General features: G+C 43.3%; 1 protein-coding gene across 1 annotated transcript in view; it reads right to left on the minus strand.

Annotated features, from left to right (window-relative positions):
- RNF170 (ring finger protein 170) overlaps positions 1–10,161 on the minus strand; it is a 71,279-nt gene extending 61,118 nt beyond the window's left edge. The window contains exon 1 of the mRNA XM_040362252.1: positions 10,021–10,161. The gene's annotated coding sequence lies outside the window, so the exon portion shown is untranslated. The remainder of the gene's footprint in view (positions 1–10,020) is intronic.
- Positions 10,162–16,376: the final 6,215 nt, after the last annotated feature.

The raw sequence follows: 16,376 nt of genomic DNA on the forward strand, positions 1-16,376 counted from the left end.
GCAAGTGCAGAGTGCCTCCAGGGGCTCTGTTCTATCATCAGATGTATTGGGGCAGTAAAAGAAGGGGAGAATCAGAGAAGACAGAATAAAACAGTAGGTGTCACAGAAGCCATTGTCAATAGTATAGGAGCTGCACTAATCACAGCTAGGAACATTTATCTCTCTCTGGCTAACCACTAGGAGCTTTATTGACAGTGTTGCAGGCTGAAAAAGGGTATAAATATTCAGGGAGTGACCTTTGACTGAATTCTCTGATGCCACGTACACACGGAAACTCTGAACCATGTGTAGGCCCCATCAAACCTTTTATGTCTCAATTTCCGACAGCAAAAATTTGGGAGCTGGTTCTCAAATTTTCCGATGGGAAAAGTTCTTGTCGGAAATTCTGTATGCAATTCTGACGCGCAAAAAAACACGCATGCTCGGAATCAATTTGACGCATGCTCATAATCATTTCTCCCGGCTCATTGTAGTGTTGTACGTTGCCACGTTCTTGGTCAGCTTCATAGCCATTTCAAACTGAGGTGGTTGGAAAGTCCCACTTCCCAGAGTCAAATCGCCTACAAAGACAATTTAAAAAATAAAGATTTAAAAAAAAAAAGAAACAGAATATGCCCCTGCAATGGGCTGGATTGCATTCTTGCTGGGATTTTATTGCTTAGCTATCCAATGAGGCAGTAGTGAGGCATAGTGACATCACGCATGTCTCCTGGAAACTTTGCATGCCAGTGCTGAAGTGAGTATTTTGTTCTATTTTTGCCATACCTGGCAGCATGTTGTTATGTTTGGGAGAGCAAACAATGAGTGTCACCAGCTGGTATTTTTATGAAAGTTAGTGATTAAAATAAAAAGAGGCTTTCCGAGTGATATTGTCATGTTTAACCACTTCAATACAGGGCACTTTTACCCCCTTGCTGCCCAGACCAATTTTCAGCTTTCAGTGCTCTCATACGTTGAATGACAATTACTCAGTCATGCAACACTGTACCCAAACAAAATTTTTATAATTTTTTTTCACACAATAAGACTTTTTTTTGTGGCAATTAATAACCACCATTTTTTTTTGCAATATAAGTGAAAAAAGCAAACATTTTGAAAAAAAAAAAAAACACTTTTCATCCAATCGTTGAAAATTGATTACACCTGGTCACACCTGATGTACCGATGGCCTATCTAAATTTTTGATGCCCCGACATGTCAAGACAGTACAAATATCCCCCAAATTACCAATTTTTGGAAAGTAGATAGTCCAGGGTATTTAGTAAGAGGCACGGTGAGTTTTTTTTTTACATAAAATTGTCATATTAACAAGTTATTTCTCACAGACAGTATAGGCATACTTGTAATGACACCCCAAAACACATTCTGCTACTCATCCTGAGTATGGCGATACCACATGTGTGAGATTTTTTCACAGCCTGGCCACATACAGAGGCCCAACATCCAAGTAGCACCTCCAGGAGTTCTAGGGGCATAAATTACACATCTAATTTCACGATGACCTATTACACCTTTAAAAGTGTAGTTACCCACAAAATGACCCCATTTTGGAAAGCAAACAACCCAACATATATTCTATGAGGCATTATGAGTCTTTTGAACATGTTATTTTTTTCCAAAGGTTTTTAAAAACTGTAGAAAGAAAATGAAAACTTATTTTTAGGAGCATAATTTACATATCTAATTTCATGACTACCTATCACACCTGTGAAGACCCTGAAACACCAGGACAATGAAAACGCCCACAAAATGACCCCACAAGACAGGTACTCGGGTACTCTGATGGGCTTCAGACAGATACTCAGGTACTCTGATGGGCTGGTGACAGGTACTCGGTTACTCTGATGGGCTGGAGACAGGTATTAGTTTACTCTTATAGGCTGGAAACAGGTATTTGGTTACTCTGATGGGCTGGTCAGTTACTTGGTTAGTCTGATGGGCTGGAGAAAGGTACTCTGATGGGCTGGAGACAGGTACTTAGGTACTCTGATGGGCTGCAGATAGGTATTCAGGTACTTTGGGCTGCAGATAGGTACTCAGGTACTCTGATGGTCTGGAGACATGTGCTCGGGTAATCTGATAGGCTGGAGACAGGTACTCTGATAGGCTTACAGACAGGTACTCTGATGGGCTTATATTCAGGTTTTCTTTATTTTGGAGGCAATCTGGGGACTGTGTTTTACTACTGTAATCTGTAACTCTCTGTTACCGCAATCTCCTCCTCACACTGGATCAATGTGTGAGGAGGAGAACCTGGTAATGGCGAATTACCGCCGTTAGTTGACATTTGTGACCAGCTGTGATTGGACACTACTGATCACGTGGTAAAGAGCCAATTTCATTGATCATTCATCTGAGGGACACGCCTCATTCCCTATCGCTGCGCACCCCCAGGGGTGTGCACGAGCGGCAATTTTGAGAACAATACATTTGACCAGTTGTGATTGAACTAAGCCGGTCACATGGTAAAGAGACATTTTCATTGGCTCTTTACCCTGATCTGGGATGGGCTGTGTCTCGAGGAACACACCTCATCCCAAATCGCCGCGCTGCATGCCCCCGGGGGCACGCAGGAGCAGCGAGAACAGGCGGACATCAGAAGATGTCTGCCCTGAAGGATGAAAGGTTCCTGCAAGTATCATTTTACTATAAGCCGGTAAGCAAGTGGTCAAGCTTATATAAGGTTTTAGTAGTCAGACGCTCTCCATCCAATCTGACAGAGCTTGACATAATTTGCAAAGAAAAATGGGCAAACATTTTACTCTCTAGATGTGCAAAGCTGGTAGAAACATAACCAAAAAGACTTGCAGCTATAATTGCAGAGAAAGGTGGTTCTACAAAGTATTGACTCAGGGGGGATGAATACAAATGCACGCCACACTTTTCACATATTTATGTGTAAAAAAAAAAAAATAGAAAACCATTTATCATTTTCCTTGTGCCACTTTGTGTTGGTCTATCATATAAAATCCCAATAAAATACATTTATGTTTCTAGTTAACAAAATGTTAACCTGACAAAATGTGGAAAATTTCAAGGGGTATGAATACTTTTTTAAGGCACTGTATGCCTCCAATGACCTAACTATATTGACTCAAATAAATAAAAAAAGGATACAACTGGCTGATGAGTGGGTGGGATGGATGAGATGAAGGTGATCTATATCAGTCAGCCACTCTGATGTGTACACTCACTGGTTGAAGCTGAATTGGCTGCCCAGCGCCCTGAGCTGCATGTTCAGCGCGTCGGGATTTGCTCGTCCCTGGTGCCAATGATGGATGGGCTGGTGGGAGCTTGGATGCTGGGATGGGATTTCTGATCATTGTGGTGACCTGGCATCTGGGATTGGTTGAGCCCTGAACTATAGTATTACGTACCTCCAAACTTTTTGAGATGGAAATGAGGGACACCTATTAGCAAATGTATGTAGGCATAGGATACACACCCTGCCATGCTCCCTTAAAGGAGAATTATACAAAAAAAATTTGTTAAAACCACCCATCAATCAATTGTCATTTCTCCTCCGCCCGGCTTGCAGTGAGGTTTGTAGCAACTGCTGCCGGAGGAAGGTTAGGCAGGTAAGCTCACCGGCATCCAAACTCCCAGCTCCCAGGATCAGGATCAAGCTCCCAGCTCTCCTTTTACGGATCCTCCACACACAGCCTCCAGCCTATGGTCCCTGGCCTCATCTGGCTTCACCTCACCCCATCCCCCCTCATCATTCCACAAACCATACTACTGCATCTACCTGGGAAAGCCTCCTAGCACAGCAAAGAGACTACCCCCCCCCGCTTACCCCTTTCTTTGCCCCTCCAGCCCGTTCAAGCAATCAATTCACTGGCCAATTTTTCACTCCACAAGTCGATCAGTCGCAGAACATAGGACAAGCAGGATCACCAATCTGCAGCTCTAACAGGTAAGAACCCACGCTCCACCGCCATAGTTCAGTTGATCCAGGGCTTTATCCGATCGCCCCAGAGGGATCAGGAAGGAATTTTTTCCCCTGTCGCTGCTGATTGGTATTGCACGGCTAGGGTTTTTTTCACCTTCCTCTGGATCAAACAGGGAGGGATGGTTTAGCAAGTTGGGGACCCACCTGAAAATCTTCCTTCCCATTGTCATTGAATACCTCCCCGATCAACATTTAACCACTATCACCATCCCCAGCGTTTCTGCGATTAAGGTTAATCTGAGATACTCTGCAAAAACCATTTGGGGTCTAAAGCCATCCGCCTCAATATTACCAGCCATCACCAAAAAAGTTCTAGGGAGTGAGCAACTGTTAAGAATCGATCGACGATCGACAGTCAAAAATTACACATATTCACCCCAGCCAAAGCACATATCATGCGCTTTGGTCAACACAAGATCGGCAGTAAAACACAGACAAGAAATCCATGATTTCATCCTACAACACGATTTAGACTGCCTCTTTATCACAGAAAGCTGGATAACAGCCGACTATAACACCATTCTAGGAGAACTGGTGACAGAGAATTATCGCATTTTAACAGAGTGGGGCAAAGAGGAGGAGGCCTGGCGGTGATCCACAAGACTCACCTCTCGATCACTAAACCAGACCTTCAGACCTCACTTCCATTCATGGAAACCCTCACTCTGCAACTGCAAACAAATCCCCAGGACACCGTTCACATACTACTCTGCTATAGGACACCTGGATTTCAACCTCTGGGCCAACTCCTCACAGGACCCTGTCGCCGACGCCTGCATTGACCATTTGGAAGGATAAAGTCTGCAGCAACTAGTATGTGGGCCCACACATGCTTCAGGTCACACGCTCGATCTGATTTTCAGACAAGATTTGGAAATTAACATTCTGGAAAATGGACCATGGACAGATCACCATGCAATTAAATTCATAATTACTAAAAATGCCCCCTCAAAAAAAACTATAAAGCCGGTGACAACACACTGGACTAGATCTCAGAAGAAGCTCCACTCGGAACTCTTCAAAACTACATTAGGGAACAAAATAAAAACAATCCAACAACATCAAACAGCCACAGAAACACTTTACGCCATCAACAAGGCTCTACTACAGTCAGCAGACTTAGTAGCGCCAAAACGCAAAACGTCCATCCGGAAAAACAACTCCAGCTGGTTTAACGGCCAGCTGTCGTTGTTGAAGCAAGAGCGCAGAAGAGCAGGAGCAGCTTGGAAAAGAAGCTCTTCAGAGGAAAACCATACTATTTACAAGGTAATAACTAAGAAATACCATAAAGAAATCTTTAAAGCCCAAAAAAATATTTTTTCTAATATCATCGCAAATGCCCTAAACCGCCCCCGCAAACTCTTCAATCTAGTCACCCAGACCATGAACCCAATCTGTCTAGAGGCCCCGAATTCTGATTCACAAGAATTTTGCAACGAATTATCGGATTATTTCATTAACAAAATTGAAAAAAATCTGTGAAAGTATTCAGCAAAATAGAACCTTCATCAACCCCCCCCTAAATCACAAACCTAATACCCACATAAATCCGCCGCAATAAACTAATTTCACTCTAAAACCCATCTCCATCGATGCCACTAAAAATATCATTGGTACTCTGCGAAATAGCACAGCGCCTAATGATATCTTCCCCACTAAACTGCTGAAAGAATGTGCCGATATTTTGGCACCAGCTATCACGCAGCTCATAAACCAGTCATTCAAGGAGGGCTTGGTGCCAACCTTGCTGAAACAAGGCATAATCAAACCAATTCTAAAAAAAAAACACCCTCGACCCCAAAGACCCAAACCACCGTCGACCCATAACAGGCCTAAATGTCTTCTCCAAGGTAATGGAGAAAGAAGTTGTACAACAGCTACAACATCATTTAGACACCCACAAATTACTCGATCCGTTTCAATCGGGTTTCCGTCCTGGTCACGGGACAGAAACAGCACTGCTCAAAATATGGGATGATGCTCTCGAGGCAGCAGACGAAGGACAATCTTGTCTTCTGGTACTGTTGGACCTAAGCGCAGCTTTTGATACGGTAGACCACAAATTATTACTGACTCGGCTAGCTGAAGTAGCCAGAGTCGCGGAATGTGATTTATCTTGGTTCTCCTCCTTCTTGGAAAACCGATCACAAATAGATAAACTTGGTCCTTTCACTTCTGAAAAACGCACGGTGTCATGCGGAGTCCCTCAGGTATCCCCTTTGTCGCCTGTTCTGTTCAATATCTATCTCTGCCCTCTTTTTGAAATCATCAGTAACCAGAAGTTACTTTACCACTCTTATGCAGATGACACACAACCGTATTTTCGCATCTGCAACAAAAAGGATCATTATCTCGGACTAGAGAAATGCCTTACTTTGATAGAAAATTGGATGACGAAGAGTTATCTTAAACTCAACGGTTCGAAAACAGAACTTCTCCTGTTTCACGCCAATCAAAAGAATCATCCCGCAACAACATGGACACCCCCGCCCATTCTGGGTAAAACCATCACCCCTAGCACCAAAGTCAAAAGTCTCTGAGTCATATTCGACACCTATATGACAATGAATGCACAAATAGGGTCAGTAGTCAGCGGATTGCACCATCTGCTGCGCCTACTACGCAGACTCACTCCCTTTATCCCAAAAGAAGACATAGCAGTCGTGGTGGGAACAATTATCAACTCCAGACTTGACTATGCAAATGCCCTCTATCTCAGACTCCCTAAATACCAAATCACTGCAAGTCATTCAAAATACGGTCGATCGACTTGTGACTGGGAAAAAAACATGGGTATCAATCTTACCTTCACTGAGATCCCTTCATTGGTTGCCTGTAAAAGACAGAATCACCTTCAAGGCACTCTGTCTAACGCATAAGTGTGTTCAAGGAAATGCCCCCCCAATATCTATGCGAAAAACTAAAAGCTCACAACCCCAATCGCGTTCTGCGATCCACCAACCAAAATCTACTCCAGATACCCAAAGCCAGATACAAGTGCAAAGGAGAACGAAGATTTGCAGTCCAAGGACCTAGACTATGGAACGCTCTACCAACCAGCATCCGACTGGAGGTGAACTACTTGGCCTTCAGAACAAAAATCAAGACCCATCTCTTCTGAGGGCAAAAAAGATTACTCAGGGAATGGATACTAAGCGCTCAGAGGTGATTCAGTTCGCATGTGTTGCGCTATATAAGTTTCTCACTCACTCACTCGCTTGCTTTTTTTTACCACTACTATTCCTTTATACTGGCTTATGAAATTTACAAGTGCAGTCATTTGAAATTTGAATAAAAGAAAGACTTTTTGAAAGCTAAATAGTGCATTTTATATACAGCTATATAGATCAGACCTAAATGAGGGACAAATGAGGAGGAACGAGGGACAGATGGACTTTGTTCCAAATAAGGGACAGTCCCTATAAATCAAGGCCAATTGGGAGCTATGGTATTAAACTGTGTTCCCATTAGGGAGGGAGGGGCCAGGAGCACCAAAGAGGGACCTGAGAAGAGGAGGATCTGGGCTGATCTGTGTAAAACCAACTGCACAGAACATTTAAGTATAATATGTTTGCTATTTTAAAAGCGGAAGTAAAATCCCCTTATGTGTTTGTGCCTATAGGTAAGCCTATAATAAGGCTTACCTATAGGTACAGTAAAAATCTCCTAAACTTAGAGATATTTACTGTACACTGCGCCGGTTACATCATCAGTGCATGCGCTCAGAAGGAACAACCACCCGTGCCGTTTCTTCAGGGCCTGTGCTGTGATGTCATCGTGGCTCTGGCCAATCACACCGCCGAAGCCCGGGAACCCAGACGAAACACTGGCGAAGATGTCGGATGTGTCAGCAGTGTGCGGGCGCCGCTACAGGCCTTCGTGCTAAGGTAAGTATTTCATTAATGAGCTACTATGCAATGCATAGTAGCTCATTATTCCTTTGTCTTAGAGGGTTTTTGTTTTGTTTTTTATCTGGGTTTACACCCTCTTTAACCACTTCCAGACCGTAGGTGTTTTTCAGATTTGGTGTTTGCAAGACTAAAACATTTTTTTCTGCTAGAAAATTACTTAAAAACCCTCAAACATTACATATATATTTTTTCTAACACCCTAGAGAATAAAATAGTGGTCATTCCAATACTTTTTGTCACACCGTATTTGCGCATCGGTCTTACAAGCGCACTTTTTTGGGAAAAAATTCACTTTTTTGATTTAAAAAATAAGACAACAATAAATTTGTCCCATTTTTTAATATACATTGTGAAAGATAATGTTACGCCGAGTAAAATGATACCCAACATGTCACGCTTAAAAATTGCGCCCGCTCGTGGCATGGCGTCAAACTTTTACCCTTAAAAATCTCGATAGGCGATGTTTAAAAAATTCTAGAGATTGCATCTTTTGAGCTACAGAGTAGGCCTGGGGCTAGAATTATTGCTCTCGCTCTAACGATCGCGGCGATACCTCACTTGTGTGATTTGAACACCGTTTTCATATGCGGGCGCTACTCGCGTATGCGTTCGCTTCTGCGCGTGAGCTCGTCGGGACGGGGCGCTTTAAAAAATTTTTTTTTGGGTTTTCTTATTTATTTTTATTTATTTTATTACTTTTTACACTGAAAAAAAAAATTGATCACTTTTATTCCTATTATAAGGAATGTAAACATCCCTTGTAATAGAAAAAAGCATGACAGGTCCTCTTAAATATGAGATCTGGGGTCAAAAAGACCTCAGATCTCATATTTAGACTAAAATGCAAAAAAAAATAAAAACATTTGAAACTGTCATTTTTTCAAATGACAAAAAAAAAAATTGTCTCTTTAAGAGGCTGGGCGGGACTGACGTTTTGACGTCACTTCCACCCAGCAGAGCTATGGGGACGGGCGAAGGAGATTTTTCCTTCAGTCTCGTCCCCGCTTAGCTGCCGAACGGTCCCGATCTCCTCCGCCGCTACCGACGGCTCCGGTAAGCGGCGGAGGGCGCGGGAGAGCGGCGGGAGGGGGGGCCCCTCTCCCGCCACCGATAACGGCGAATCCGCCGCGGAGACCGCCGTTATCGTGTACCAGACCGCGCACACTAAAGATCGATACCTCGGTTGTGGCAGCAGCTGCTGCCGTTACCGAGATATCAATCTTTAAAAATAGGACGTACATCGTCGTGCGCAGGTCTGGAAGTGGTTAAAGAAAAAAAAATTCAAGACTTTAGTATCACTTTAATTGTAAAAGAGATAGAAAATCAGATATACAAACACATGGCAATTTTGGTGTTGCTGCTGCTCTTCATGAAAATCATACTGTTCCCAGGGCCGGTGCAAGGATTTTTGCCAACTCAGGCGAAGGTGCATTTTGCGTAACCCCCCCCCCCCCTGGCACGCACGCACGCACACACAGTGGCTGCGTTTTATGGCATGGCACAGTGGTGACAATTAATGGCACAGTGGCTTTGTTTGATGGCATGGCACAGTGGTGACAATTGATGGCACAGTGGCTGTGTTTGATGGCATGGCACTGTGACTGTGTTTTATGGCATGGCACAGTGGTGACAATTGATGGCACAGTGACTGAGTTTGATGGCATGGCACAGTGGTGACAATTGATGGCACAGTGGCTGCCTTTGATGGCATGGCACAGTGGCTGCGTTTGATGGCATGGCACAGTGGTGACAATTGATGACACAGTGGCTGCATTTGATGGGCCCAGTGGCTGCATTTGATGGGCACAGTGAGGCTGCAATTGTGTGTTTTTTTTTCGTTGGCGCCCCCCCAAAAATTTTGGAGCACCAGCCGCCACTGGGTAGCAGCAGGGGAGGAGTGAGATCGCTGGTAAGATATAGCCACCTTGCAGTGTCCTGTCCTGGGGCGTCGGGAGAAAAGCACGTTCTAGAGGTCCTCCTGGCCAAGTTTCTACTCAATTCTGAGGGAAAGGGGTAAAATATAGTGTCCAGGGATTTTCTAAATATGGGAAATCAATTGGGCGGAGGTGCAAAAATTAAGGGACCTCCATTGACTCCTTGCCAACAGTTAAGAACATGCAAGTGGGTGATACAACATACACATGATGATACACGTACCTGGCCTCACCTGCTGCTGCAGTGTGTGCTGCTGCCTGGGCCTGGCTTTGGATTTCCCGGTTACCCTAAATGCAAAGTCTCCTCTCTGTCCTGGCTGTCCTCCACTCCACAGAAACCTCACGCCCCACTTCATCGGTGACGTCACGTCACACACCGACCCGTTTGGGGAAAAGATGAAGGCGCGCAGAGGATGGTAGGCAGAGCTTTAGGCTCCGCCTACGCTAGCTGGTTAGATGAATGAAGCAAGCTGTTCTGGCCGGTCACACTTCACTAAGCATGGGGGTGCCTGTCACACTTGGCTCCTCCATGCTGCCAGACACAGAGACAGCTGAGCTCATTCTTTTGGAAGGTGGAGACGTGCCGCCGCCGGGGCTTGCGGGAGGCGGCCGCAGCCGTAGGACAGGTGGGAATCTTTTTTAAAGCAGGGAGCATTTTTTTTTTTGGCGCCCCCCCCCCCCGCCCCCTATAGCGCCAATGGCACTTCCCATGGCTGAATGCCATGTAGATAGATTTATCATACACAGACACACTTTCTGTACAACGGCAGCTGGCGGCGGTGAAAAAAAAACCTCATGTTGCCTTGCGCTAGCGCCGGTCCTGACTGTTCCATAACACCACATACAAGTTAAAGCGCGTAACAAGCACATACAGTAATTTAAAGGAGTGGAGGTTTTTTCCCCCTTCCTGCTATATCATATTTTTCTTTTGCTAAACTACCCAATTCATTCCATTGTCTTCACCTCCAAAGCATAGGCAATAACTGACTTGTAGTCCAAAGTTAAGAACTGGACCTCTTGAAATAACTCAGAAGTGTGCAGAGGAACCAGGATAGCACTGTTAGCCTGACAAAATCAACTGGTTTTCTTTGCATATGTAAATCATAAATAACAAAATGCTTTTATTGTAGTAATCAATAGACCAATAATAAGTAGATGCAGACAATGCAGTAATAAAAATATATGTGTATGTAGCGCCCTGCTCCCAATGAGTGGGCGGTATATGTTGAAATTATAGTTGTATGGGCAGTAGTTTGGCCCAGAGAGATTTTGTTTAAATTCATGGCTCTGTTCCAGTTTAGCTGGTTGCATGATTTTCCCTCTGGCGGTGGGTGTCGCTGTCACCGCTTGTCAGAGTTGGAAAGGCAACGGGCTGTATGCATTGAGTATCTCTTTCCCAGAAGCAGCCCAGAGGGCGTGGTCAACCCGCTGTACATTCTGGGAGAAGGTACTTAAGTCGCTGACACCATTTTGTGGGGTTCATCTTCCGATCAAACCCTGAGGGCACTCCTGGCCTCAGGGATGTGTTGGCAGTTACCGCCTCGGGGCCACGTTGGCCTGAGGCCTCGCAACTGAGATGTAGGCCCAGGAGCTACTGGGGCCTACTGATCCAGGGATGATCCTGTGTCGCCTTACCTGCTGAAAGGGACTGAGCAATTGAGGACTCAATTGGAGGATACGTCCGGATCTCAAAGTATACCTGTCAGGGCCAAAGCGCTGTACTTCCTCCTTTAACACACCAGCGTAGTAGATTGGCTTCCCGGCGGCTAACTGGGCACTTTAGGCGTGTGCGCATAAGCATGTGACCTCTCGGGGCCAATCACCAGCGTGACTGCCCTATTTAAACCAGCTCCTGTCAGTAGACAGATTGCTGGTTTATCGTCAGCTACTTCCTGAACCTGTGTCTCTGGAAACCATTTCCTGTTGGAATTCCGTCCGACTCACCTCTCACCTGGAACCTGACTTCGGATTGCTTCACCACTCTATTAAACTCTTCTGACCCCGACCTCGGCTTGTGACCTGGACTCTGTTGTTGTTTCTCCTGCCCTTGAACCTCTTGGCTTGTGACCCGGATCTGCTGTCTTCTCTGCTCCCCGAAACTTGGCTTGCACCCCGGATTTTCCAGTTTGTTTCTTGGACTCTTTCAGTACCGGTTATCCGGCTTCAGTATCGTTTGTTCCTGTTTCCGTCTGCAGTCACCCAGAAGCACCTGTCATCTACAACCGTCACCGGTCAACGCTTCTCCACTGGCACCGGTACCGCCTCGTGCTTCCGCCACCTGTTCCAAAACTCAGTGGGCGGGCGCGCTTGGTCGTAAAGGTGAACCACCCTCGGCAGTTCGGTCTCGGTGAGTACTTGATTCCTGATAATACCTCACAGTGCTGCCGGAACGGCTGAAAGATTCTGGCACGGAGAGCTAAGTTCTACAATTCACCTAGTCTGTGGCAGAGACTATCAAACAAGTTCTACAATTCACCTAGTCTGTGGCAGAGACTACCCTTTGATCGAGCTTCGCACCGGCTGCTAGACCAGTGAGAGTGGGCCTATCCAGTGGTCGCATCCAGCGTGGAGACAGTTGTTCCTCTGGACCTAAAAGAATATCTGTGGTTTGCAAGTCAGATGCCTGAATCTCCCCTAAACCTCCATCCCTCTTTTCTGAAGTTGTCTTTAATAAAAACCCTCTATGCAGGGGGAGAAAAAAGGAGACTTGGTGTTTGGTGCAGACATTTTTTCCTTTAACCACTTCTTCAAGGAGAACCCCTGAGACGAGGGCATGGAACAGTAAGGTAACGGCAGGCCCAAATTTAAACCAGCAGCTCCTTCGAGGGTAGTGCTACATGTATTTCCTCTTGCTGCTGATGCTTATAATAACTGTGGTAAGTAATATACTCTTTGGAAATTTGCAGATGATGTGCAGTCAAGGTTAATTAGCCCTATCTGACCCTGGCATTCAACGAAACCACAAAGATCTAAATAAAATGCCAAAATGGGCAAAGAATTTTACACTTGATATCCTGCCATGTTGTAATATTCTATGGGGATTTAGAACGTCCTACATCATAAACCAAATAAAATGTTTCACACTAGAGTAGATGTCACTTGAGCTCCATATGGGATATAGGGAGAAATCAAGTATTTTATCTTCAATAAACAAGTGGGAGACAGCTCAGCTTTCATGGGTGGATTAACAAGGGAAGTGATGGCAATGAAGCAGAAGCCACCTGCTTCCTTCCTAGAGATATTTATATGCTATGCGTTGTAGGGTGGCAAGACATAAGGCTCAATTTAGGTTTAAACAAATGATAAGGATCTTAATTTCCAGGCATGTGGCTATAATTTTCAAATCTGATTGTGCTCAGCAGTAAATAACTGTCACTTTTTGAAAATATTATTATTACTATTATTATACAGGATTTATATAGCGCCAACAGTTTGCACAGCGCTTAACAAAATGAAGGCAGACATTGCAGTTACATTACAATTTGGTACAAGAGAAATCAGAGGGCCCTGCTCATTAAAAATAACGAACCTCATCTTGATGTGAGAGCTTTGTGAATTGAGCTTTTGGTCTAAAATTGTGTTTACATTTTTTAATTTGTTTACTTTCTTTTTTTTCATTGTTAATATAACACAGTTTTTTTAGCAGGCTGTAAACATTTAGTAGCCAGCAGAACAATCTTTGAATTTTCATACAGTGTCATATTTTACAAAATACCCTTGCACGCAGAAGTACTCCTCAGTCGTAGTGTTATGTCAAACACACAATGGTTAGTAAATATAAAAGTGAAGGAATGGACAGAATGAAGGAAGGGAAGATGAGAGTGAAGAGAAAAATAAGAAGAAGGGGTGAATGGAAAAAATAGAGAAAAGGAGTGGTTGAAGGGAAAGAAAGCAGGAAACGGCATACCAATGGTTGTTAGAATACCTGAAGGTGGGAAGTGACAGGACCACTCAGGGACTACATTTCAGAAAGGTCATTAGGAACCAGTTGAAATTTGTATATTGTATGGTCAGCTTTAGTGTTGCTCACGAATATTCGTATTGCGAATATTCGGCTGGAATATGGCATATTCGAGTATTCGCGAATATATCGAATTTCGCGGCCAATATTCGCTATTCCGAATATTCGCATTTTTTCAATTTTATTTTTAAAACAGATCACATCCTAGTGATCTCCATCGACGTCTAAAAGCATTGCTGGTATGATTAGAGACACTGGGCCGAGTAGCTGAAGCGATCATTTTATATTGCCGAATATTCGCAATGTGAATATTCGGCAATATGAATATTGCGCGATTATTTTCTCCGCCCTTCTTTTGCATCAGAGCCAATCAGAGTTCTCCTACCACAGTTGTCGAAATTCCGCAATCATTTTCGCATTCGCATTTGCGAAAATTCGATAATATATCACGAATATTCGATTTCAGCATGAGCCAATCAGAGTTCTCCTACCGCACTTGTCGAAATTTCGCAATTATTTTCGCATTCGCAATAGCGAAATTTCGCAAAAATGTAATTTGGATAAAATATCACGAATATTCGATTTTAGCGAATATTTCTTGAATATTCGGCTATATATTCGTGATATATCGCGAAATCGAATATGGCGTATTCCGCTCAACACTAGTCAGCTTAAAGTGGAACTTCAGTATTTTTTTTTTTTATCTTTCCATCTATTAAATCTGCTGCTCTTGTTGCTTTAACTTTGGATAGTAAAACATTTTTTTCTGCCAGTAAATACCTTATACAGCTCACTTCCTGTTTCTTGTCCGGAAAAAAGCCTAGGCTTATGACATCATGCACAGCTCTCTCTCTCTCTCACTCATGAGAGTTTTCCAGGAAGGGAGAGTCATAAGAGGGCCAATGAGAGCTGCAGAGCTGGAGGTGTGTGTCTGTGTAAATCCAGGAAGTGAACATGCAGCAGCTTCAGCTGCCCACAGTTTTTGCAGCCAGACTCAGGAGAGGGAGATTTATGCAGCATATCTGGCAAGTGCAGAATCACAGCATATATAAAATAATATGCAAATTGGTTGGAGGGAAGATTCAGAACGGCAAAGATGTTTTTATTACAAACTAGCTGAATACCCAGCGTTGCCCGGTCTTCCTATCTTAACCTTTTGGGGAGGAAAATCATAGTAATATAAATATACCCATCTTTTATATAAGGGTGTAGGTAAGGGTTAATTTAACTGTCATATATTTTTATTTGGCATATCTATATATATAAAACTCAACGTGTGTGTGTGTATGTATGTATGTATGTATGTATGTATGTTCCAGCATCACGTCCAAACGGCTAAAGATATTAACATGAAACTTGGCACACATGTTACTTATATGTCAGCAACAAACATAGGATAGGTGGTTTAACCCTTACCCACCCCCATTTGCCATGGTCGGGGTTTTCCTTTAAAGTCCCATTCAACTCTATGGGAAATACATGTTACTTCATAACTTCCAAATGGCTGTAGATATTTCGATAACACTTGGTTACATGTTACTTATATGTCCACTTAAACTATAGGATAGTTAATTTATCCCTTAACTACCCCCATTTGTGAGGGTCGGGGTTTTTGTTTAAAGTCCCATGCAAATCAATGGGAAATGTATGTTCCCACATAACTTCTGTACGCCTGGAGATATTTCAATAATACCTGGTACACATATTACTTATATGCCAAATAAAAATATATGACAGTTAAATTAACCCTTACCTACACCCTTATATAAAAGATGGGTATATTTATATTACTATGATTTTCCTCCCCAAAAGGTTAAGATAGGAAGACCGGGCAACGCCGGGTATTCAGCTAGTAAGTAATATGTGTACCAGGTATTATTGAAATATCTCCAGGCGTACAGAAGTTATGTGGGAACATACATTTCCCATTGATTTGCATGGGACTTTAAACAAAAACCCCGACCCTCACAAATGGGGGTAGTTAAGGGATAAATTAACTATCCTATAGTTTAAGTGGACATATAGGTAACATGTGATCAAGTGTTATCGAAATATGTACAGCCGTTTGGAAGTTATGAAGTAACATGTATTTCCCATAGAGTTGAATGGGACTTTAAAGAAAAACCCCAACCATGGCAAATGGGGGTGGGTAAGGGTTAAACCACCTATCCTATGTTTGTTGCTGACATATAAGTAACATGTGTGCCAAGTTTCATGTTACAGTTTTTCTCCATTGGTTTGGCTCATTTCTTGAAACAGAAATGACATTCTCAAAACAACATGGACAAATCTCCAAACCACTTCGCAATTGTTCACAACTGAATGGCATTTCTCATTCATTTCATCAAATTGCAAATGTCTCAGTACATGTCTCACTTCCTCAGTACATTTTTCAAATGATTTAGTACAAGTAGCCTACATTTAGCACAATTTCCAATTGAATAGATCTTGTTGATCTAAACTGATTGTCATTTCTTCAGTCTAATGGTCGTTCTCTCCAAAATGTGTCAGCGTCATTTCATTGTTTAAGTCATCACATGCACAATAGTCTGTTCAATTGTCAAAATTATTCAGGAACATAATACCATGAATACCATATATGAATCTCTTGGAACATT

The sequence above is a fragment of the Rana temporaria genome, chromosome 1, assembly GCF_905171775.1.
Source record: "Rana temporaria chromosome 1, aRanTem1.1, whole genome shotgun sequence".
NCBI lineage: Eukaryota > Metazoa > Chordata > Amphibia > Anura > Ranidae > Rana > Rana temporaria.